General features: G+C 48.0%; 1 protein-coding gene across 1 annotated transcript in view; it reads left to right on the top strand.

The window, feature by feature from the left end:
• KIAA0319L (KIAA0319 like) overlaps window positions 1-26262 on the top strand; it is a 940271-nt gene that overhangs the window by 898622 nt on the left and 15387 nt on the right. The gene's annotated exons all lie outside the window — the stretch shown is intronic.

Genomic DNA, 26262 nt, shown 5'->3' with positions numbered 1-26262 from the left:
TCTATTTTTTTATTTATTTTGTATTTAATCAATAAAAGATTTTTACAAAAGACTTTTGTCATTTCAATAACAAATTCATGCGAAAGTACTCTAGGCACCGCTAACAGCTGAATTTTTCTTTCCCAAGTCATTTACACAATCTTATCGTCAGATTGATCAATATCCGTTTTACGGCAAATATTCGAGAATAAACATTTGACATTAGACGTTAGAGGTTGGCAGGGTTGGCTCGTTTCAAAGCAATATCCAAAAGTTTGGCTGCAGCCCTCGACCATCTGGCTGAGTCACCAGCAATTAGCCGACACCACCCCGTTTCTTCACTTACAGCTGATGGATAAGATAATAGCTGTGCCAAGTACGCCTCTTTCTTTAGACATTTCAGGACAGGACGTCAGTAGGTGTCTCACAGTTTCAAACTGGTGCGCATTTTTACATAGCCGACAAGAATCTATGGTAGATTGTGATCTAAGAGCCAGGATTTCTCTCGTATGTAAGGTATTTAACCAAGCTCTCATGAATGTTCTTCTTAATTCTTTCTCAGGGAATTTTTCACAATATCTCAAATGTGTTTTTAGTTTGTTGTGTTCCAGCCGGAGATCCTTGAGAAGTTTGTATGACATAATTTTTTCATTAGTCATGATCCAGTCTTGCTGCTCTAGTTTTTTCTTCACTCTGCCTGGGTTTGAGATTAGGAGTTCCTCCGTACAGGCTATCTCTCCCTGTTTATTTTTCAATTTCTTTACCCAGTTATTTAGAGGTTTACACTTCCCTCTTTGAATTTCTTCTGCTACAACCTGGAAAATCGGGAGAGAGTCTGGCAAAAGAATTTTTCTGAAGAGTTGCAGCGCACCTTGCTTGACTGTTGATGCCAGAGATATCAGGCCTAGCTCCCGACGAATCGCCGCCATAGGTGCTGACTTTGGCAGGCCCAGCACCGCCTTCCACACAAAGCCTTCCAGCTTTAGCCACAGATCTTGTGTAATGGTGAGGTTCGCACTCATACCATATGCCAAAGCTGGGACTCTTTTGGTTTTGTAAAATTGAAGCGCTGGCGTCCATGAAAACTTTCCAAATATTTTATCCACAGCTTTCAATTGCGCTGTCAGATTTCGTGTTTTATCCCACAGGGCCTTCGTCATGGTGTTTTCTTTCAGGGAATTATCAATCCATACCCCCAGATATTTATACTCTTTCACCACTTCCAGTTTAGTTTTTTCCAGGAACCAAGTTGGCAAGATTTTACATTCGACTGTTGATTTTGTGAAAATAAGGATTTTTGTTTTCTGCATGTTTATTTCAAAGTTGTTATCTTTCATGCAAGCAGATAGATTTGCTAGTTGATGTTGCAGACCTACTTTGGTCTGATCCATCAGGATCAAGTCGTCTGCGTACCATAATCTAGACACCTTTGACAGACCCACACTTGGGGGGGGGAATGAGCACATTTTTTTTCGGTCTCTTGGAAGTCACCGATGAAAGCAATAAAAAGTGCTGGAGCCAGGGGGCAGCCTTGCTTTACCCCACGTTCCGTATGGATTATGTTTGACAGGTGGCCTTGCTGGCTCAGACGGACTTGCATCGTAGTTTTGGTATGTAAGGCCATGATAGGATCCAAAATTGCTGTCGGGAATTCCCAAGTTCTTAATTTCGCCCAAAGTTTCTCACGATCCACCATGTCAAAGGCCTTCGAGAGATCGACCAAAGCCAGGTGGACTTTCGGGGCACCTGATTTCACCCTTGCCTTTATGATATTAAGAATTAGGATGTTGATCGCCGTCCCTGCACCCTTTTGGAAACTTGTCTGGAAGGTGTCTGACGCAGGCGAACCTTTAGCCCATTTTTTAAAATGTTGAAGGAGCAAGGTCGCGAATACTTTTCCCAGGATGTCCAACAGGGCAATTGGTCTGTAGTTTGACGGGTTTTCTCTGGACCCTTTCTTAAAGATTGGAACCAGTACCGCTTCTGTCTACGATGCAGGGATCTGTTTTGCTTTGTGGCAATGGTTAAAGATTTCACTTATCACTGCGGCCCATTCTTCCGGATGTTTTTTGAGGTCTATGTTGGTCAATCCATCGGGGCCTGGCGCTCGTGAAGATTTCAGATTTGCTATTGTTCTTAAGATATCTCCCACATCTGTTACAGAAATCCAGTATTAACTAGACAGTTGAATTTCTCTGTCTACTGATGTTAAAGGCGGCTGAAAAAGAGTGCTGAAGTACGATACCCAGTTTTGTCCGAAATCGCGTTTGAGATGGGGGGAGCTCTTTGCCCATTGGTCGATTTTAATAAGTTCCAGAAGTCTCTTGTATTTTTTGAAGCCAGGGACTTCTGCATTGATTCTGTGTCGTTTTGATAAAGACACGCCGCGTGGTGTTTGATCCATGATTTATAATGGATTGCTTCTTTTCGGTATGCGGACCATGCCTCAATTGTTTGATGCCTGATTGCAAAATTTTTCAAGTTTCTTAATTACCACCATCCGATCGTAAGTATGGTTGTGTGTCCTTTTTTTGCCCTTTGATCCTGAAAAGCACACCCTACGTGGTAGGAATAGGGGAGTATAATCTGGTCTTTTGACAACTGCAGTCGCTATTCTGAACTCAGGGTCCATGCTTAGCATGTCCTTTATCGATTTTGATGTTTTCTACATTGAGGCGAAGTCGAGTTTGTTGTTTATTTGTCTCCAGGGATGCTAGATATAAAAGCCTTTCCGGAACCTGTGCACACCAGGAAAGTTGAAGCAAGTTGTGATCACTTTCTAGTGTTTTCAGGACCTTGAAAGATGAAATCAAAGGGATCAAACCTTTGGTTATGAAAATATAATCAAGGGTGGCAAAAGATTAATCTCTTTCCCACGTTGGAATCTGGGGTTCGGAGTCTTGTAGCGTTGCAGCATTGAAGAAGTTGCGTGATTTCATCAGCTTCGACCAAGCTATCCCTCTTTCATCAGCCAAAGAGCGGGTCAACAATGCTCTTTCAGATGTTATTTCTGTTTTGCACTTTGCATTTAGATCTCCGCAGATTAAGATGTTGTCAGTATCTAGATCTATATTGATAGTATCAATGGCTTCTGCCACAGATTGTCAAAATTCTTTTGATGAGGTTCTCTCCGGGTTCCAATAGAGATTTATTATTGCGAGGTCTGAGGTGATCCAAGAGTCCTGTACTGGATCATGGCGTTGCCAGGACACGAGCGTGGCAAGCATGCCATAGGCTTCGATGATTTTGGTTTTTGATTTTAAACCCTGATCCTATGCGAAGGGCCGTTAGGAGGCCCGAGGAAGGCCTACCCATTAATGATCTGTGCGCCGGAGAGAGTTCAATTTCGAATCCGTCTAAAGTCGGTTTATCGATTAACCATGTTTCTTGTAGACACAAGATATCGAAAATCCCCAGGTTAACATCCATCGGGCGAGTCAAATGCTTAAAGCCTCTTGTATTCCATGATGCCATTACCAGCTCTTTTTTTGCCGATTTAGGTATCAGTTCCACTCTAGACGAACGAAGCTCTAGGGGGCTCCATGTTGGCTGCTATTTCTTTAGACTTCGTCCAAACGTGTCCGCCAGCCATCTCCATGCTCCCTCTGAAACGTTATCCTTCTTCTGAGACATTTGATTTTGATTACACTCCTCCCTTTTATCTGTCTTGAAATGAGTGTCTGTTAAGCTCCGTGAAGTTTTTTGATGGTTTCGCAGACTGGTGCCCCGGGCCAGAGTTTCCGAATTTAATAATAACTCAGATTTACCACCTTCTTTTCTACTGTAGGAGTCTTCTGGACCATTTTTGGGCGACTGATGCCAGGTGGTTCTTCTCCTCGGGAATCATGCCATCTATTTTGAGTGTAAAGAGCTTTCGTTCTTGAGATGTAGTGGGACCTTATCGGGGAATCCCCCCTCCAAATTTCTTGTTCTGGTTGTTTTAGTATGGATTTAGATACTCTGAGCAAATTGAATCCTAATTTATGTAGATCTTTAGACAATTCTGTCGGGATATCCACTAAGGCTTCGTTTCTTATATGAATGTATGCTTTTGCTCTATGGTCCCGATGATATGGCTCTACCAACTCAATCGTTGGTCGTCAGATGTTGTAGTTTGCTGATTTTTGCTAAGGTTTTAAGAACCGTTTTTCTATTCAGGACCATGTAGCCTTCTTTAGATGAAATTTGTTCAAGTTTGAAAATTGTGGTTCCTGAGAGTTTTCCTTCCAGTTTCTTGGGTAATGTCGGTAGCCGCGAGTCCACTGCGTGCCTCGCAAACCTCTGGTTGTCTGGGCGGTGGTCACTTTTATTTTCTTTACCGGACGTCCGTCTATGTCTTTGCACCCGGGGACTCACGTTGAGGTTCCTTTTGTCATTTTTCTTGCCCCCCCAACACCTTCCTCTAAGCGGAGCCTCAGTTTAGATGCCTCATTTCTTTCCTTCTCTTCTTCGATAACGGTCTGTGGAGTGCTTTCATTGGAGTTTACCAGTAATGGTTTGTCCTTTGAATTAGGTGATGTTACTATAATTTAGGATTCTTCTAAATTATCGAAGTGCTGAGATAGATTCATTTAGTCACTGTTTTCCTCAAGTTCCTCAATGTTCTGATGATCAAATTTATCAGGTAAAGTAGTTTGGGGACGTTCAATCACCCTTTTTTTTTTTTCTCTTCTTTTTTCTTTCCATTTGTTCCTGCACCTAAGACTAGCAATGGTTGTGAAGACTTTTCTTTTGTTTGAATAGTTGGCTTTGCTGACCCAGGTTTAATTTGTTGGTTGGATATTTTTGTTAGTTTACTTTGGTACGCTTCTAATCCTTTATGCTCTTTTAAAGTTCTGCATTCCGATGTATCAGACGTCTGAAGTGATGACATTTTTGCAAAGATTGGAGCCAAAACCCCTTGCAGAGGCTCTTCACTAGTTTGCATCACAGTTGAAATTGAAGGAATATTTGCGCAGATTGATACCGAGTCCTTTTGCAAAGGCCCTTCACTGATTTGGGTCGTAGTTGAATTTGCTAATGAAGAAACTTGAGCGACGTGATGCCTTTCCATCAGCTGGCCTTCCAGTTTGGCAATTTTGAACTCCAGGGATGCTTGCGATTTCGTAGTTTTTGAGTCTAGGGCTGTTATGAATCCCTCAATGAAGGTCAATTTTGACATTGAGGAGGACATCGAGATGTTGTCTTTGAGTGCTTCATTGATGGATTCGTAAAGTTTTACAAAGGGATTTAGGGCTATTGTAATGGTTGACATTATTTGTAGCATGTCAACTTTTTTGTTCGGCGACTCCTTCTGGGCACGAGCTGATATTTCACCAAGTCTTCTACTTTTAACCGGAGTATTCAAACCCCTGTCGCCACAAAGGGCAGAAGTTCTATCTTGACTTCTTCCCTCCAATAATAGCGATGAATCATAAGGGCGAAGATCTTCTTCTACTTGTCGCACATTGTGAGGGCGCAAAAATTCTTCAGTATGGACTTTGGTCCATGCGTGTCTGTCTTCTGTAGATCCATGCACTCTATTGCACATCCTGGGCTTTTCCCTGAACTTCAGAGTCTCAGGTTTTGCCGTCCCAGCCTCTCCATTTCATCTGGGCAGTCTTGGACCCTCACCTTAGCAGGGCTTTTACGCCCAAGGACTGAGTAGCAAACATCTTTGGCATGGTCAATGTCCTCCAATCGGCTTTCTGGGCCTTCTGGGCCTCATGGCCTCCTGTATCCTAGCAGCACCAGAGGCAAGGCTGCACATGAGATCACTTCAGTGGCTTCTCCGTTGCCAATGGTCACAGTTTGAGAGTCACATGTCAGACCTTTTATAGATCTCAAATCGGGTGGTTCAGGATCTCGCATGGTGTGCCGTGAGAGACAGCTTGCTGAGAGGTGCGTTGTTTCACCAACTTTGGCCCCAGGTGATTGTGTTCACGGACGCATCCCTGAATGGTTGCGTCTCAGGAACTTGCTGGAGCTTAGGGTGATCATGCTGGCCCTGGTCGCTTTCCTCCCCTCTGTGGAATGCAAGACTGTGCTGATCCTGACAGACAACATTGTGGCCATGCATTCTCAACAAACATGGTGGTGTGGGGTCTTTGCCTTTGTGCAGAAGCAATGCGACTGTCGTTCTGGGCTCTGGAGAAACTGTCTCAGACGGCGGCTCATCTGGCGGGTGAGAGAATGTCACATTGGATGCATAGAGCAGATGTTCTGTAGGAGATCTTCTCATTTTGGGGAACTCAAGTGGACCACTTTGTTTCCAGTTTCATTAGGAAGTGCGAGTTGTACTCTTACATCGCTTCCCCTTTCCTCCATACTGTATGGGCGTCCCACGCTAGGGGCGGGAGATGGAACCTTTTTCACCAGAAAAAACCTTCTTCCCCTTTAAATTTAGAGGCGCATTGGGGAGCGGCCCTGGGAGAATGTGCTCTCCTGACTCTGCCCACCGGCGCCACTCATCAGTCCTCTTTTCTGGTCGACGGGAACGGACTCCTATCACCAGCGCTCCTGGTTTTGACTTTGGTCTTGTAATTCCACGCACTCTTCCCCTGGATTCTGTCTTTTTTGTCTTTTGTCTTCTACTCTTTAATCAAGGACTTGGTCCTCTGGCGTGGCGCCACTCTACTCCACGGCGCATGTCAACGTCCTTGGGCTTCAGCAGGTGTCCAGCCTGCAAGGGGCTCTTCCCCACATCCAACCCCCACGCTCTGTGCCTCCGCTGCCTTGGTCCCGACCACGGCTGGGAATGCTGTACCGCGTGCGACAGTGTTACACCGCGAGCTCTGAAGAACAGGTTGGCTCGGTGGAGGAAGCCCTTCGAGAAGTCGCCTCCAGAGGACTTGAAGAACTTAGTCAGATGGAAGTCAAGGCCAAGGTAGCGCCGCTTTTCTCCATCGCCCCCCGCAAGGGTGACTCCTTTCCTAGCAAATTAGTTGGAGGGATCATTCAGGTTCTCGCACCAGCACACGTACGGTCGTTAGATCCTTCCGGAGACAGTTGTGAGGGACCGCAAGGTTCTTCTACTGGGTGTCAACCCGAGGAGCTACGCCCTACTACCGGACTAATGTCTGAGGGGGTGCCTGTACGCAGCACTACCGGCGACTCAGCTGAGGGCAGCACGCCTACCAGGCTTCGGCTAGAGGTGCAGGGTAGGCCTCAAGCTCCACTGCCAAGAGTACGGGAGGAGGACGGTCCCAGCGAGCCAGGCATCGTGACGCAGACACCTGGCATGCAGCTCAACAAAATGGCCGCCGTGCCAGACAAGATGGCAGCTCATCCGACACATCCCCATTCGGGGAGCAGGTAGGAGATTGAGTGTCCAGGTGGGACTGGTCTTCACCAGGTACGTGGACTACTGCTTATCCTTCAGTGTCGCTGGGAGATATCCCCCGCAACCAGCAAGGCAGAGTATGCACAGGCCACCCGCTACTCTGTCAATGCCACCTGCCACCCCACCAGCCTGCGAAGACAGGTTTTTGGAGAAATTCCTCTTGCTGATGAGGTCCCGTCAGATGGGCTTCATCCTTCTGGATGTGATCAGGGACATGCTACCTCCAGTCCCCCCACCAGCACCCATAGTCATTCCTCCCATGGTGCACAGCCTCAGCTGCCCATGCTAGGTCCTTTGATTCTGGCTACCCTGCCTCCTACAGTTCAGGTGGTTCCACACCCGCCTCCAAAGCAGCCTCTGGCTCCGGTCTCCACACCTCAGCATTTCAATCCCAGCACTCCTCCTTCGGTGCCAGACCAGCCGGACACCCTGGTGGACACCGATGAGGAGGAGCCCGACACACCATCTTCAGCCAAGGCCTTCCATGAACAGCTTGCAGGTTTGGCTGAATATTTGGGGCTTCCACAGCCCGAGGTGGAACAACCTGAGGCGTGGGTCCTGGTCGAAGTCCTCACTCTACACCTAGCGGCTAGAACGGGGATCCCGATGCAGAGGGACCTTCTCGCCTTGGCCACGAAGGGATGGCTGAAGCACCATTTAGCGCAGCCCACCAACGGGCGCCTCAACGCCAAGTACAGGGAATTGGAGAGGGATACACGCTTGTTGTCAGCACACCCTCTACCACACTCCTCAGTGATTGCCGTGGCCTCTATCTACTCAAAGCCGCAGTCTTCCTCGACCACCTCGTCCTCGGCTCTGCTAGACAAGGAGGAGAAGATCTTGGAGGCGTATGGAAAGAAGTTCTATTCCAACGCCTCGCTGCACCTGCGCCAGTCTAATGCAGATGCCATGCTCACAGCAGTTCACCAGAGGCTTTTGTGGGAAATAGCTGACTTCCTTCCGGAACCCCTGGTACACAGTCAGGCGCGCTTCAATGCGGGGCTGGCTGAAGCAAAGATGGTGGCTCAAGACATCATGGAGTCCACAGTGGCACATATTGACACCTCAGGCTGGACCATCTGTATCGCAACAGACATGAGGACTGCCTGGCTCCGGGCTACCAAGTTCAACCCGGACGTCCAGGAGCACTTATTGGACCTTCCATTCAAGGGTAGCAACCTTTTTCATTCCACCACCAATGAGGAACTTGATAAGAATAACAGTTCCCACACTGCAAAATCCTTATCCATCCTGGCAAAATCCACGCCAAAGACCTACAGTCAAACGCACCAGCATTCCGACGAGGGGAGGGCCTTTGGCGGGTTCCGGGGCTTCCAAGAACGATGGTCCAGGCAGCCTGACAGTGTCGGCACTGCCGTAAACAGCACAAGGCGGGGAATAAGGGCTTCTTTCTGTCCCCCTCCTCAGCCTCAGCGGGAAAGAAGGCATGACACTCCCCTTCGGGTCCAAGTGTCTCCAGTGGGGGGCAGGCTTACCCTCCACGCACAGACTAGGCGTGTGGTTTTCGAAGACCCCTGGGTCCTATCTGTAGTGTCCATGGGCTACCGCCTCGCGGGTCCTCCCTCTCCTCCCCTCCACTCCCACATATTTGGACAACCACTCTGTTGGCAGAAATTCGATCACTCGTAGAGAGCCTGGCAGCGGAAGAAGTCTCAGCTCCCAACGGGGCATGGGCTTCTACTCCAGGATTTTTGCCATACACAAGAACAACCAGGCTGGCCTGAGAGTTGTGTTGGACCTTTTCACCCTGAACCTTTCCCTTACACTTCAAAAGTTTGTGTCCAGTGTCTCTACCAGGATTATTAATGCAGTGGCAGCCATCCTCGGGGCGCAAGGTCACCATGTCTACCCATGTATAGACGACTGGCTCGTCAGGGCGAGATCTCCGGAGGCAGTCCATCATACCTCCTCCGCCCTCATGAATACGCTACATGACTTGGGATTCTTCATCATTCTCAAGAAGTCACAGCTGGATCTGACGCAGAATCTGCTATGCCTGGGCCTCACATGGTATACCAGCTCAGAGAGCATTTCCCTCGGAGGACAAGATCAGTCATCAAGAGGGCCACAAGTAATTTTTTAATCAGGGATGGGACCTCGGCATAGTTGTACCAGCATCTCCTGGGTATCATGGCGGCATGTCTTCTGACAGTGCCTTACTCAAGATGAAGAAAGTACAGCTACACTTGGCAGCCTCATGGAATCAGGAGCGGGGTACCCAGGCGGAACTAGTCTGCAATCCTCCCTTTCTCCACTAGGCCGTAGTTTGGGGGAGCATGGACTACAACCTGAGGATTGGCAGGCCCTTCCGACAAACAGCCCCGCAAGTTACCATCACCACTGACTCGTCCTTTGAGGGCTGGGGAGCCACCCTGGACAACCACAGCATCCACGGAGTCTGGTCCCTTCAGGAACCGGAGGCTCATATCTATTGGCAAGAGCTTAAAGCCATCTGGCTGGCTCTCAAGGCCTTCCTACCGCTCATCAGTGGCAAGATAATCCTCATTCAGATGGACAACTTGGCCAGCATGTACTATATCAACAAGCAGGGTTTTAGGGAGAATTCTCTCTTTAGGCTGAATTTCCTACCCTAGTGAGTCCCCCAGCAGCTTTGCTAGATTTCTGGAGTTTTTTTTTCTCCTGCCAAGAGTGAGACTCTTTTTCTCCCACTCTTGGACATGATTTATGGTGTTCCTTTGACTGTTAATGTGTTTTATGGGCTATGGGGTCCTTTACTCCATAGGGTCTCATGTGTTTTTACTATGTGTGTTACACAGCACCCTCTGTGCCGTAACACAGGGGTGTCATAGTGACACCCCACCATATACTCCATACCCTGGGACTGACTACTGTCTCCCAGGGCATGTAAAGTCACCATTGGCTTTACTAGTCCCAAATTATTAACAGAAACCAGTACAAACCATCATATTGTGGACGTACTGGTCGGGGCAATTCGATTGCCCCGGGGTCTGTTAGTCGAGGGGGCACGTCTCCGTCCCCCCTGATAGAGTTTTGGCTGGTGGCAGTGGATACTACTTTTTATATTCGACCGCGAATATTTCCCTATGGGATTTTCCCATTGTTCGATGCTACCAACTTTAATTATTTAATTCTCATAGCCTCGAACATACCGCCGGTTCATTTATTTAATATTAATTCGCCGGTTGGTATTTTTTGCCAGGACTCTATTCTAAAATGGCGTTTGTGTTCTCTTCTGTGACTCCAACCCAAGTCGAGCCCTTGGTTCCACTTTTTGGCGGGCTTCTCCACAGAAGCCTCCAAAAGTGGTGCCACTCTGTCTGGGTACCACATGGGGTGTGTGGGGGGTTTAGGCACCCTGGACGGAGTTACCTTGGTAACTCAAGTCGCACTCTTGTGTGATTGGCCCAAGTGGTGAGCCGGCCGGCTCACCACTTAGCATGTTTGATTGACAGCTAGGCTGAGTGAATGGGGGTATGCTGCATAAAAGCAGGGCTTTTGGGACTGGAACTTCAGAAGTTGCCACAGGACCTGAGAATCCGACGAGGGAGAAGCTGAGCCGACCTACCACCACGACACCACCGGTGGAGCCCTGCGGAACAGACTCACCATTTCCAGACGATAGAGAAGAACTCCCGGCTGGAGAGGCTTCTACCCCTGACTGGTGGGCACAACCAGTTTACCTTCTTCTTTTCGCACCCCAGACCGGTTTGTGGTCGAACTGCCCGTGCCAAGCACCCCGGCAGCCGGATAGCCACTTACCACTGAACCGCAAATCAACGACGGCTCCTTGTACCTGAGGAACTCCGCGGCTGGTTTCTTCCCTGGCAGTGAAACAGACTCCTGTCTTCCTCCCCGATGAGATCCTCTCTTCCCCCGGACGAAGCACCGACTTGCATTCGCTGCCAGGAGCAACTGCCCCCGCTGGAGTGTTCTCACCACTTTAAGGTACCGTGTCCGCCAAGCCTCCCTTTCTAAAGATTGCTACAAGGTAATAATAACCCCTTAACCTTCTGGACTGGGCTGGCCGCCTTGACCCTCTAACTGGTCCCTTTCTTTGATCCAACTCCTTTTTGAACCGTTACAAGACTTTTGTGCACTGCAACCGTGTGACCTTGGACACATTTCGTTTTGATCCTCTTAAGCGGCTCCGGCCTACTGACTCTGAATTCATGGTGTTGCTTTGCCTTCCTCTCTTGTTGTGTTCGTGAAAAAGTGTTGGGATCTGTTTCAATTTATTCTCTGCTTTTCTCTCCCTTTTTAAAACAAATTATTAGAGTGCCATCTACGTTAAGCGCTCACTGCTGTCTGAAAATAAGTGGGGCTTTACTTAAGACTTGTCTAATATTCTTTTAAGGGAGTGTCTATCTTTTGGTGACCGGTTTTTTAATTGCTTACTATTAGTGCCTGTGTGTTTTTCTAGATGTGGTTTTAAATAAATAATTATATCTCTTTTACACCAAGCCCTGGTCAGTGTTTACTTGTTCTATTGTGTTCTCTTGACCTATTGTGAATACTCTGTATACTGCCTAACTCTTCTTGAGGGAAGTCTGACTGCTCAGCCACAGCTACCAAATGAATCTGTGTGGTACAGACTGCTACCAAGTGGGTTTACTGCCAAACACCTGTAGTCCTAAATCTTTTGCAGTGGTCCCAGAGGGAACTGCACAGGTTTCTGCCTACCACAGTGTGGCACCAGGTCCCCTCCTCCTATTCACCCTGGCAGTCAGCATCTGGGGATGGGCTCTGGTGAACGACATTCACTTGACTGCGATCCACCTCCCGGGGGAGTCGAACCTGGAGGCGGACAGAGTCAGCAGGCTGGGGGCGGACAGTTACGAATGGCAGCGGAACGATCAGGTCCTTCAGTTGCTCTTCAACAGATGGTGCCATCCTCAGGTGGACCTCTTCGCTACCTGGTACAACAGGAAGTGCCCTCAGTTCGCCTCCTGGCAAGGACAAGGGGATAGGCTCTCTGGGCGTTGCGTTACAGATTCAGTGGAACAGCATGAGCGCCTATGCCTTCCCTCCCACTCCACTGGTACACAGGGTGATCTGCAAGATAAGGGAGCCCCCGGCACCTCAGTATCATTCTGACAGTTCTGTGGTGGCCAGCGAGGCCATGGTTTTTGGAGCTACTCGGCCTGTTGGACAAGCCTCCGATGCACCTTCCATTTGGCACAGCTCATCTACTGTCGCAGCAGGGGGGCACAGTCATCCACCCAGCCCCACATATGTTAGCCCTCGCAGCGTGGTTCCTTAACAGATTGGATTGAAGCATCTGCACCTCTCGCAGTCTAACCTTGACATCATTCAGGGGGGTAGGAGCGATGCTACTAGTGAAAGGGGCCCCTAGGGGTCCCTTGCGTTATGGAAACAAGGCTAGTCACCCCACACGATAGATACGCCAGGCACGAGGTTGTATTCCCTAAGCTAGGGTTTATTGCAAAGCAAATAGTCTGTTGGCCAACTTGGTCTCATGCCCCGCGACGTGCATCTCTAGACCTCGAGGGACGCAAGAGTGAATTACGTACATCAGTTACATATGTACAAAATGCATATCATACAATCAGCTGTGACATGTTTAACACCCCCCCTTTATTGGGTTTCTTTGAACTCGGTTTGATGATGGACACTTCCGACGAATAGGACACCTTCAAATATCTATTCTAGTAACAATATGCAACCTTGCAAGTGCAGAGATATCTTTTCTTTGTTGAACAGAACACAGTGCTTCTGTTCTTGTAAGCGAGCTACATACGGGGGAAGAGTCACATTCCATACTTGCTATCTATGAGGTGCTATTCGTGTCCTGGGAGCCGACACGCTCTACAGGGCTCGGAAAAGGGGGGCCGTAAGAAGAGCATAATTCAAGCCTTTAGCTGTTTTATTCTAACATATTCTACCATATAATGAGACTGGCTGGCAGCTGTAAAATGATTAAATGCCCTGCGGCTCTGCTTCAAGGCTACATTCGGGAGGGAGCCGGGCATTCCTCTCCGGAGCTGCCTACGTTGTGTTTCAACGAACTCTTATTAGCCTCGCGGCCCTGCGGCCTTCTCCTTTCACGTTCAGACAACAATGTTCACAGTCAAGCAGTGTAAGCAGAAATGTGCTGCGAAGCAATTTGAACAGAAGGCAATGAGCAATTGTTAGAAAACAAAATGGCGATCCTTGTTACGTCTAAATGGCCGTTCATGGGTCAAACTCTGAATCCTGTATTTCTATCGTTATGTACATGAGACGGTTGGCCTTCGGCCACCAAAATACGTTTGCCGTCAATCGTGAGAGGTGTTCATTTTTCCTAGACCGACACTAGGAGCCAGTACAAGAGCAAGTCGCCTAGGTTCTGCCTCTGGGCTGAGACTAAGGAGGTTGATCCTCTTACTTGCACATTGGTCGATGTGCTATCCTTTTCGGCACACCTTGCACACTCAGGGGTGCAAATAGCCACTTGCCGCACCTATCTGGCGGCCATTGGAGCCTACCGTAACTCGGAAGAGGAAGTTTTCTCATCCGCGGGATCCGGTGGTTAAGACATCTGGTGGGCCTCACCAGGCTCTACCCACCCATTAAGAAGCCACACCCTGTGTGGAACCTCAACATAGTGTTGGGCACCTTGGTGCATAAACCATTAAAGCCAATGGCATCCACGGACATGAGGCTGGTCACCATTAAGACAGCCCTCTTGAAGTGTCTTGCGTCTGCACGCTGTATCAGCGAAATCCAGGCTCTGGTGGCATCTGAACCATACACAACCTTTCATAGGGACAAGTTGGTCCTCAGAACGCATCCCGCGTTCTTGCCTTAATAGTCTCTGTGTTCCATCTAAATGAGGAGCTAGTACTCCTGGCTTTCTTCGCAGACGCCAAGGCCGATGCTCGGAGGGTTCTGAACTGTCTAGATGTTAGGCGAGCACTAAAGTTCTATCTGGACAGGACTAAGATTGCACCAGTCTGAGGCTCTATCACCTTCAATGGGTCAAGGTCAGGATATCGGGCTTCCAAAGCCTCCATAGCAAGGTGGATGGATTCCATCATTAAGGAGGCCTATGAGGAGCAGCACAAACCACTTCCAGCAAACACGAATGACCACGCAGTCAGAGCCATGGCCATTGCGGTCACGTTCCAGAGACACGTCCCGTGGCAGGTCATCAGCAGGGCAGCCACGTGGCCCACTCCCGCAGCTTTTTTCAAGCACTACTGTCTGGATGCCAGCTCCAGATCAGACGCGGCATTCGTGCAGTCAGTATTAAGGAACTTGTTTTCTTAAAGACTGTCGCCTCTCCACCGTGGGGCTGCATTCAGTTGTAATTGCCCATTACAATATGGAGGAAAGGGGACGGGACATAAGAGTAAAGTTACTCACCGTAGTGGCTAACTTACTCTTAGTCCATAGACCCCTTTCCTCCATGCTGTGTGTGCCTTCTCAGGACAGAGAGAGTAAGATTTGCAAAAAGTCTCAGGACAGAGAGAGTAAGATTTGCAAAAAGAAAACCTCCTTATCACGAAGAGGCCGCATGTCTTTGGAGTCTTGATTCCCTGAACTCCAGAATGGGTTGCAGTGTTCCACCTCTTATTTCCAGGCTGGGGTGGGCCCAGTCACGAATGGAAAGGATCTACACCATTTAAATAGGCATTGGCAAGACAGTCAGTGACAGGCAAGTAACCTACATCCGCCTTGCACTAGACATCCTTCGGAAGAACTGTGGATTTGGGCCACATGGCCACAAGCACAGATTCTCAAGTTAAGTTACGCAAAGCTTTTTGCTTGCACGTCCAGGGCCAGACTTGCAAGGGTGGATGCTCTTTTATGGTAGTTTCCAACCGGAGCGGGCAGGAAGATGGCGAAGGACTGAGGTTAAACCACTTGTATAGGGTACTCAATTTGTCAAAGAATTGGTGCACAGTAGTGCGCAAAACAAATAAGTAAAACACAGTTCACTGCCACCAGGCACATCAAAAAGGCACATATGTTGCCAGACACAGGGGATATAAAGTAACCATGTCGAACTCCACTTAAGGTGGTATGTGTTACAAAACGAAAACGAGAGACAGTTTCCCTGCACTGGTAGTCTTAGGGGCACAACTCTGCCCCCTAAATAATGAGTAGAGCAGATAAGGGATGAAAAAACTGCCTTAACTACTTAAAATGTCAGACAAAGTTCCAGGGTATAGACACATATGCTGGGGGTTATATCGAAATCAAATGAAGGAAATGTGCAAAAAGAACATTTTCCCTACCTTCTACGTGAATTTAAAGGTAAAATAGGCCATTACAGCTAACAACCACAAATTATACAGCACCACACAGCAGACATCACAGTTCTCTCTGCAATCACCCCCCTCTGTATATAATGATATGCACCTTTAAAGCATAACTCAAACTGAGAGTCCAAGGATTTCTTTGTTAGAAACACATGTATTTCTAAGGTTTTTTGATGCTTTGATAAGTGCATTGCTGGTGGTGTGGTGACAGCCTTCACAATGCAGTTCAAGAGTCAGTGTTTTCAAAGTTCTTTTTTTCTATTTGCTCAGAGGTATTTGTCTCTTACTATTCTGAATGGTTGGATCTAGTCTTTATTTTCTAGTTAGGAGTGTTTTTACTATGTCTTTTGTGGTGTTAGGTAGAACCATTTTGTCCTTCTTTTATCATCAGGTGCCATGCCACTTCTTCATTGAGGATTTCAGTGTGATCTTTGAGCATTGTATTTCCTGAATTGGGCTCCATTGCGTTTGACTTGTTGCTTTTGATTGCTTCTTAAATCTGTGTCTGCCTGTCCTGCTCCCGTGAAATGTTGTACCATGCAGGCTTTTGTCACTTCATTTCATATGCAGCTTCTATGCCCGAAGATCATGATTTTTGTTTTGTGGGTAGTTTTTTCTTTGTAAATTGTATTGTTGGCCCACCTGATTTTGTATACAACCATGCCAGAATTTTAATTTGTGAAGGTTTGTTGGAGTCTGAGGCAGTTACTCAGAAATCGAGTTATCTGCTATGCAGTCAATACTGGAAACAATACCAAAATCTGAAGACTTCTTTTTGGCCAGGGAGATAGCTCAGGGGCAAAGCATTTTGTCTTGGAAGCAAGACAACGCAGAGCAACACAGGTTTGAATCCTGGTCCCATGCTTGGAGGCTGGTCTCTGGTATTAAGCATGTAATACAATATGAATTCTTTTGAATACCAGAGCTCCTCAAGATTACCTCATACTTTAAAGAATCTAACAATGTTGACCACAACTTTCAAATCACACAAATGTACCTCAACGTTAGACCTGTACTGTAGGCCTGGAGTGCTGTGATAAATTGAATTCTGCCCTGCAGAAGTACAAGAATGAGTAGGAGCTAAAATGCCCACTCACCACTCACAGTGCTACAGACCAAGAGCCAACACAATTATAAAGGTAAAACGGGCAGAGTTAGGAGATGGACCGCCTTTGCCTTTTGTGATAACGTGGGCCGTATGAAAGGCTGTACTCTTAAGAGGGGTGTAAATGTGGTTCATTAGCAACCACACAGCAAAGCATAACTGTCCAAATTAAAGGAATGTCCAATCAAGGTTCTATAACAATAGCTCTACATTCATAAACACACTGCAAAATAACAAAATAGAAAAACGCTACACAAAAGCCACCGCTGAAGAAAGAACAGAGAGTAATCAAAGATAGCATGATGCAGCACTCCGAGTAATGAATCAGGGGTTTAAGGCAAGTACAATCCACAATGTTATTTAAAAAGGATTAATGGCCAAACCCGTCCGTAGGACACAAAGGGGGCAGTGTCAATAGTACCTTCTTGGGTTTCTTGGCGGTTTGACAGCGCTGCACCAGGCTTGTTGGTGCTGTTGTAGAAGTTGGAATATGGTTTGACTGTGGCGTTGTTCCAGATTGGGAAAAGGCGTCGAGCCGGGGTCTAGCTGAAGCTTGTTGCGTTTCGAAGAGGTGCAGATTGGGAGGGCCACCAGTGTTTCATCTGTGAAGGGACTTGTTACTGTATGCGTGGTTTGAGTTGAATGGCTCTAGTGCAGTGTTTGAAGATCGCTGTTTGAAGGCTCCTCCATGGTCTGGTTAACTGCTGATAAAGATTTGCAGTGGCGGTTCATAGTAGCGGTTCAAAGATGGAGGGTGCAATGATGAGCTTCAGGTTCAAGCTAGGGCAGCAGCACGCTCAGCTATCGCGGTGCGATGGTGACTGGTTTGAAGGTGCCGTTCAGTGGTTTGGGAGCAGCAGTCACGATGTTCTAGATGGGGAGCGGTGTCCAGCTGGGTTGAACTGGGGCTAGTGTTTTCGAACACAATGTTTGAGAAAGGCAAATAGCACGAGCCACCATGGTCACTTTGACTGCAAAAATGGGTCTCTTTGGTTGAGCGCTTGAGGAACTGTGGATCATATGGGCTACCAGGGTCAGTTCAACAGCAAAGATGCTGGCGACCGGATGCGCACTTTGGTTTGAGTGGGTTGATGCAGCGTTCATTTGGGGCTCGATTAACCACCAGGGTTGGTTTGACTGGCAATGGTAATCTGCAGCGAAGATGCTGGCGGTTCAAAGTCTGCAGATACAATGATGAGCATGTAGTTAGTCGAGGCAACAGCGTGCTTGGCTAGCACTGTGCTGTGGCGAACAGGTTCGAACTCTCAGGACAGTGGTTCGGGGATGTAGAGTGCCAACAGCAGCTCTGGAGGATCCAGTGGGTTCAAACGCATCGAACAGGCTTCATCGCGACCCGAAATGGTTCAGCGGTAAGCACACAGGTTTCTTGGCTCTCTTGGTCCTCTGGTTGCTGCGAATCACAATCCAGGGGCTCAAGAATAGGTTTTGGCCCTTGTTCTTGTTCTCCCAAGCACCAGGAAGGCGGGTCCACAACTGCAAGAGTCCTGCAACTCTGAGGTTATTGATACTGTGGTGGCTGGCAGAGAAGCGTGTCTTGTCCCGGCAACAGGTCATCCCCCATAGTACCTGGTTATAGTTGGGGGACAGGGTTTGCCTCTGCCTTGGACACTCAGTTTTCACCTCACTGGCAGATAACTGAAGGAATCTGCCCTCCCAATACAGGGCCAATGAATTATTCCCCAGGTTTATGTTCAAGAGTGAATCAAAGAAGTGGTGTAAGATCCCTTCTTTTAAAGGTAAAGGTCCACAGGTGATTGGATTAAAGCTCACCTGCTTTATGGGTCCAATCCCTGTTCTTGAAAGAAATGGACTTTGCCTTTCTGACACCACACCCAAAGTGCTTTGTGCTAGAGGAAATGGAGTGGACAGGAATTAGAGGCAGAAATAAACAGGATGGTGGAAACACTCCTCAAATAACTGTACAGAGCTCCATCTAACTACACTTATTCTGCCCCTTCGCAGTAGGATCAAAGACCTTTAGATATGCAACACCCTGGTGAGAGGCCATGCCTTGTGTTGAATGGTTGTGCCATTTGATTCCTGTTCCCAGGCCAGCTTCCAGTGGAGTGGCTGTCCCTGGGAAAGGGTGTTGCCTGCCCTTACAAAGGAACAAAGAGGGGCAGTCTCCTAGGCTACATGCCTGCCAGTTGGGCCATGTCCAGCCTGTCAAGGAAGAATACACATAACCCTTCCGCAGCTGAACTGGGCCTACAGGGCTGACATGTGGGATATCAATTTGATGTGGCAGTAATGATTATGAGCAATGCCATGCACCATGCCCTATCTCAGGCATGGCTTATATTTAGAGTTTACCTGCCACCAGCATGGTCCACTCATCATGATATTTTTGGAACAGGGTGCACATCTTAAATGCCACCCCTGTGCTGCAGTGACTTTGCCTGTCATCTCAGCTGTCAAGAAGGCACCTGTGACCTGAACCTACTCTCTACCACTGTAGGGCGCGCTCTGCAATCTGGCTACTAATGCAGCAGTGCACAGTGCTTTTCGCATTGGGCTTATGAAAGGGGAATCGGGTCAGCAGATCGCCCTTTCAGTGATGGAATTACACACATTTAATTACATTTAACAACAAACAAACAAAAGCCAGGGCTTCGACACCCTTGCCAAATGGCAATCTGTCATAAGAGCAGGGAAATAAATGCTTCCGCAGATTACTTGTGCGCATTGTGAACAACACGGTCATAGTAAATTAAGGGACAGACAATATGCGCAAACTTCTTAAAAGCACAATACTAACTAATAACCTGCACTGACCATGCGCACATATGATCTGTTCGGAAGATGATCCCAAAACATATATAAGATACACTCAGAAAATGCACATGCTCGAAAGGAACAGGCGCACAGAAGTGCCACAAAATGTATGTGGTCCAAATACACACGCACAATTTTGTAGAATTGGCATACACAGAATATGTGCACACAATGTGCTCACGATGCATATAAGCAGGGAAGCGCCACGGAATATAAGTAAGCACTATACATGCATGTAATATGCATAGACGGAGACCAACAAACACAGATGCCATGGAAATTAAGGGATCACTGCCACATGATTCCACCTAGGATCGAGAAGGATGCCAAGACCAGAAGTCAGTGCTTAATGTTTTTTTGGGAACTGATGCAAGATTTAGCACTTGACATATAAAAGGGGTCTTTTCAAACCAGCAAAAAGGTTGGGATGGTTCTCTACTAAAACATCCACTGCTACTATATAAACATTCAGTTTGGTGTGCAAGAGCACTAGCACTTCATCTTTCGAATATAGTTAAAGCTGTTTAGAAAACTGTATGGTAGTAAAGCAAGTGAATAAAAAGAGCCAAGTAAAGAGCCATCAGTTAGAGAACCAATATGATGAAAATAAAGGAGTTAGAAAAACCGAACAAGGCCTTCTAAAATAAGGCACTAACCCTTAAAAAGTCTTTCCCTAGCTAGACAAGATGGCGTTTAGTGCCCTAGAGACTCTGGTCCCAACGTAGTTCTCTTGAGAATAAGTGTCCCAAAGTTTGCTAACTATTGGAGACCGTTCTTAGCAGACCCTCTCCCAATCACCTTAGGGGAAGCCCAGGAGAAAATATTTGACCGAAAAACACCACCATTCATGTTCAGGCAAGGGAGAGGTAGTGTCGAAAAAGACATATATATATATATATATATATATATATATATATATATATATATATATATATATATATATATATATATATATATATATATATATATATATATATATATATATATATAATTTCTGAGGCTTGTGGAATCTGCTTAGATCACATGCTGTGCATAGGCCGACATCTAGTGGAAGCTGCAGAGTATTACAGTTTGTTTTTCGAAACTCGAAAATGGGCGTCGACACAGGGCGTGCCAGTAATATTATCCCTACTGTGACGTCCACTGTACCCAAGATCCCTCACACGTCTAGGATCCTCAGATTGTTTTTTTCCGCCATACTGGTCGGAAGCATTTTGCGGAGTCCCCTGGCCTTAGCCATACTTTTGCTAAAAATTTAAAATAATAATCTATTGACATCCTTCCCCACCCCAACGTCTAACTTCGACACTCGAGGCCGGCTGGAGAAGAAATCGACCATCGGCTGCTGCACGACGGATTTGGGCCTCGGAAGGAGAAAATATTTGACCGAAACACCACCATTCATGTTCAGGCAAGGGAGAGGTAGTGTCGAAAAAGATATATATATATATATATATATATATATATATATATATATATATATATATATATATATATATATTTCTGATGTTTGTTAATCTGCTTAGAATCACATGCTGTGCATAGGTCCGACATCCAGTGGTCACTGCGGAGTATTGCATTTTGTTTTTCGTAGTCGAAAAGGGGACGTCGACAAGGCGTGTCTGTAACACTATCCCTATAGTGACGTGCGTTGTACCCACAATCCCTCACGCGTCAAGGTCCCTCAGATTGTTTTTTTCCGCCCAGCTACTGGTCGCCTTTATGCGGAGCTCCTCGAGAGACATTGCCAAATAGTTTCTTCGACCTTTGGTTGTTTATTATTAATATCAATAACGATAGATCCCTCCCTCGACGCAGAGCCGTTTCTCCGCCGAACAAGATCTTCGACGGAAGGACGAGCGGAGGAGATCCTTCGGCGCTGCCGAACACGTGGCCTGGCCTCGCCGGCCATACACAGTAGGGAGAGTGGGACTTTGTGGTCTTTCTTTCTTTTCTTTAAGAATGCCTTTCTCTTTCCCCTCCCTCTCTTTCGAGGTCGTAGTCACACCTATTACCCTCAGCTATGGAGAGGACGCCATTTAGGTTTTGCCCGCTTTGCAAGGGTAAATATACCTGGAAGGATAAGCATAAACGGTGCAACCGTTGCTTACCCCTCGATCACCAGGAGGACGGCTGTGCGGCCTGCAAATTACTAAAGCCCAAAACTCTAAAGGACCGCAGGGTCAAAAGGTGGGCGGCCTACGCCATGTCTAGGCCCGACTCCTCGCCCGCTGCCGCCGCCGCCGAGTGTGACAAGGACAGTGACTACACGGCCCCCGTAACGGAGGCTGTAGACCTCTCAAAGGAGCACTCTCGCTCCTCGCCGTCCGTCCCCGTACTCGACAAGCCCGGCTCACGCCCAGTTTATGGGGATGAACACCCCGGCGACAAGGACGCACACAGAAAAACACCAAAGCACATACCCCCAGGCACACATTCGTCAAAGACGAAGACAGCCTTAGCGCCAACGGGGACGCCGGGCCCACCGACGTCTTCCACCGACCGTAAGGGTCGGCAGCCCTCCCCGCCACCGCTTCCACGACAGGCGACTGGGCATTCTAAAAAATAAGGGCGCGAACACCACAATTTCCGGCGACACGCATCGCAAGAGCGCTCACGTTGCCAACAAGGACTCGACGACCAAGGACTCGACGAGCAAAGGCTCGATGCTCGACGCTCCATAGCGCGACGGCGACTCGGAAGAGAGAATGATCGCCGAAAGCCTCGCGCGCATAGCATCTAAGGACGGCCAAAGACGTACGGCGAGTGAAACACCGAAAACCGTGCACAAGGCTAAACATCCGCCGAAGGCGCGGGAAAACAGATCAGGTCAGTTCCCGATGCAGTCGGAAGGCCCTAGCCAGCAAGAAGGCTACTCAGAAGGTGAAGGCTCTCTTTCTTCGACATTATGGGACAGAACCAGACAATTACAGGAGGAGGAAACCCCCTTTTCTATCCCAGACCGTCCTGGCCGACCTCAGTGGACCTTTGAAAGGTTCCAGACCTGTATGGACAAACTAGATAGGTTCATGTCCATCCCAGAAGACGGGGCGCCCAAGAGACCAAGGGAGGCACCCCTTGAGAGTCCAAGGGCTAAATACCAGAAGTTTTATAACCCCATACAGGAGGACATAAACTCTTACAATCCCACTGAGGAAGACACCTTCTTCCAAGAGGGAAGATGAGTTCACCTATGTTGAGGACCAACAAGAAGAGGAAGGTTTTCACGAGGAAACTAACCTATGTGAGGAAGGATTCCAGGAAGACACAGGCGAGGGCGACCAAAATCCCTGGCAGTCACCGGCTAGGTCGACTGACACAGGCAGTAGCAGTATAGTCATCAGGTCTACTGAAACTACACCAGTCAGGAACCCTTCGCCTGTCGATGATCAACCCACCTTCAATATACTGCTGAAGAAGGCAGCAGCGCATTTCGAAATCGAAACTGGAGACGTCACCCCAGACACCGATTTTGTGGAGAGGATTATCAAAGAAAAAAAACCCACTAGCCAGGTTATACCTATCCTCGCCTCAGTTAAGAGACGTATTACACCTTCTCTTTCCACTCCTGCATTGGTGAGAGGATTGAGAAACTGTTCTCTCCCTCTCAATCAGACCCATTATACATTAAGGGTCACTCAATCCCGGACTCCCTGGTCGTGACCAACACCAGAAAAAGGGCAGGAGTCCCACTATCTACTAGCGAGGCGCCCCCAGATAAAGAGGGGAAGAAGCTGTATGCCCTAGCCAAGAGAATCACCACCTCTGCAGCATTCTCTACCAGAATCGCCAATAATAATACCCTATTGGCAAGCTACGCCGATGCTCAATGGGCTAAGCTCAGACAGGACATCGAAGAAGCTCCCGAACCCCTATGGACTTGTTTACTGGCTACAGTTAACGAGGGCTCTCTGGTCAATCAAAGCATCGTCAAGAATACCCTTGATGCAGCAGAGACGGCTGGCCGCACTTTGGTACAAGGAATTTTTACTAAAGCGTCACGTCTGGCTTCGCAATTTCGGATTTAAGACGGAAACACAAGCATCCCTTATTAATAAACCCATAGAGGAAATCAACCTCTTTGGGAGAGCAGTGGATGAAGCGCTGGAGAACGCGAAGAAAGAATTGGATACTATAAAGACCTTAGACCAAATTTCTAAGCCCCCTAATAGGCGGGGATTTGGTAATAAGCGCTTTTTTCGTGGACAACGCCAGCAACAAAACCACCAACAACAACAGTACTCTGCCAGCAACTACCAGAGTAATAGCAGCCAGTACAATCAGAGGGGTCAACGTCGTGGCAAGGGAAGAGGCCGGGGTTCCACCCCCAGAGGCTCCCAAGCCAACAACACCACCAAGTGACGCGAAGATTCGCGTCCCCTGCCATGCAACGCCGGTCGGGGGCCGGTTAACATCCTTTCTTCCAGCATGGGAGGGAATAACATCAGACGGCTGGGTACTTTCCACCGTAGCCCGCGGCTACTGTATAGAGTTCAACAGTTCCCCAACATACAGACCCCCGAGGGGACGCCGCATGACACCAGAACACCTCGCCATCCTTCTCCAAAAAGTGGACCAACTGCTGGAAAAAGGAGCCATAGAGGTCGTGCCTCTATCTCAGGTAATGGAAGGTATTTATTCAGTGTACTTCCTTGTACCCAAAAAGGATCTAACCATGCGCCCTGTATTAGATCTGCGCCCAGCGAACAAGTTTGTCAAACCTCAGAAGTTTTGTATGGTGACCTTACAGGAAGTGATCCCACTGCTATCACAGGGAGATTACATGACAACACTGGACATGAAAGATGCATACTTTCATATTTTAATGTTGCTAGCGCACAGAAAATACCTCAGGTTCATGATAGAGGGCAAACACTACCAGTTCAGAGTGCTACCATTCGGCATAGCATCTGCACCAAGGGTATTCACGAAGGAACTGGCAGTGGCAGCGGCACACCTGCGCAGGTTATCCATCCCAGTATACCCTTACCTCGACGACTGGCTCATAACAGGGGATTCTTACGAGACTTGGTTCTCAAACACCCAAAAGACTGTAGACCTTTTGTTCCAACTGGGCTTCTCCATCAACGAGAAGAAGTCCAGCTTAGACCCCAGCCAAGTCAAACAATTCCTAGGGGCTCTAATTCGAACAAGGGACGGCCTCGTCTTCCCCTCCGAGAGGGTCCAAAACATGCTGTTTCAGATCCCCCAATATGTGGCAGGTCGAGAGGTGACGGTGCGCAAAGCGATGCGATTGCTAGGTATGATGGCGTCGTGTATTTATTTGGTACCTCACGCACGCCTGCGCATGCGCCCAATACAAGAGTGGCTCGACAGCCAGTGGTGTCAGGCCAGCGGACAATGGGACGAGCTCGCAGGCCTTGGTTCTCTCGCTACGGTGGTGGACAAAGGAAAACCTGATAATAGGGAAACCCTTTGCCACACCCGCGGTGGAAGCCACTCTAACCACGGACGCATCCCTCACAGGATGGGGGGCTCACCTATCCCATCAAACTGCTCACGGAGTCTGGACTCCGAACGTAGCATCCAAGCACATAAACCTACTGGAGCTACTGGCGGTGTTCAAAGCACTAAAAGCCTTCCAGGAACACTAGGAAAGACAGTGATGGTCCTTACAGACAGCACCACAGCATGTACTACATCAACAAGCAGGGGGGAACCCACTCTCCAGGACTGTCCAAGCTGTCCCAGAACATATGGAAGTGGGCTCTCAAACACAACATGTTCCTACTGTCACAACACGTACCAGGGGAACTCAATCTGCTAGCAGACGAACTCAGCAGAGACTTCCCCCTGCCCGAAGAGTACAAATGGCAATTGCACGAAGACATCGTCTTAGACGTCTTCACGCAATGGGGATTCCCAGAAATAGACCTGTTCGCAACACTGGAGAACTCACAATGCCAAAGTTACGCCTCCAGGTACCCCCAAAACCAGTCCAAAGGGAACGGTCTGTCGATTCAATGGTCAGGGAAATTTGTTTACGCCTTTTCCCACGACTCCCCTTCTCAACAAGGTGGTGCACAAGATGCACCAGGAGCAGGTTACCATGATACTAGTGGCCCCAATGTGGGCCCGGCAGCCATGGTTCGCTCACTTGATGGAGATGTCCCTATCTCCCCCATTGAGACTTCCCTGCCCGTACAACATGCTGTCACAGGACAAGGGCAGGACACTGCATCCATGCCCTCAGACCATGAACTTAGCAGCCTGGCTCCTGAGATCATAGAATTTGGACATCTACAACTCCCGCAGAGATGTATGGACATCCTCAGGGAAGCCAGAAAACCTAATACTCGCCACTGCTATTCTAGCAAGTGGAAAAGATTTGTCATCTGGTGTAGAGGTAAGAGCATCAACCCGGTTGACTGCTCTCCCACAAACATTGTTCTGTACTTGACCCATTTACTGGATTCAGGTCTAGTGTTCAATTCCATTAAAGTCCACCTAGCGGCACTTTCTGCATACACCACTTCCCAACTTAGTGTCATGGTGGAAGATACCAGTTATCAAAGCCTTCATGGAGGGGGTAAAGAGAATACACCCTCCGATAGCTAACCCAGCTCCCGGATGGGACTTAAATGTGGTACTTTCTAGACTCATGGGCCCGCCCTTTGAGCCCATGCACAAGGCAACTCTTAAAGACCTCACTCTTAAGACTGCTTTCCTAATAGCTATCACCTCCATTAGGAGAGTAAGTGAACTACAGGCTCTTTCTGTTCTAGACCCCTTCTTAACAGTTCACAAGGATAAGGTGGTTCTACGCACACACC

Source organism: Ambystoma mexicanum, chromosome 11 (assembly GCF_040938575.1).
Source record: "Ambystoma mexicanum isolate Mex_15411 chromosome 11, UKY_AmexF1_1, whole genome shotgun sequence".
NCBI lineage: Eukaryota > Metazoa > Chordata > Amphibia > Caudata > Ambystomatidae > Ambystoma > Ambystoma mexicanum.
The sequence above is the reverse complement of the archived record's forward strand: the minus strand, read 5'-3'. Positions and strand labels throughout refer to the sequence as shown.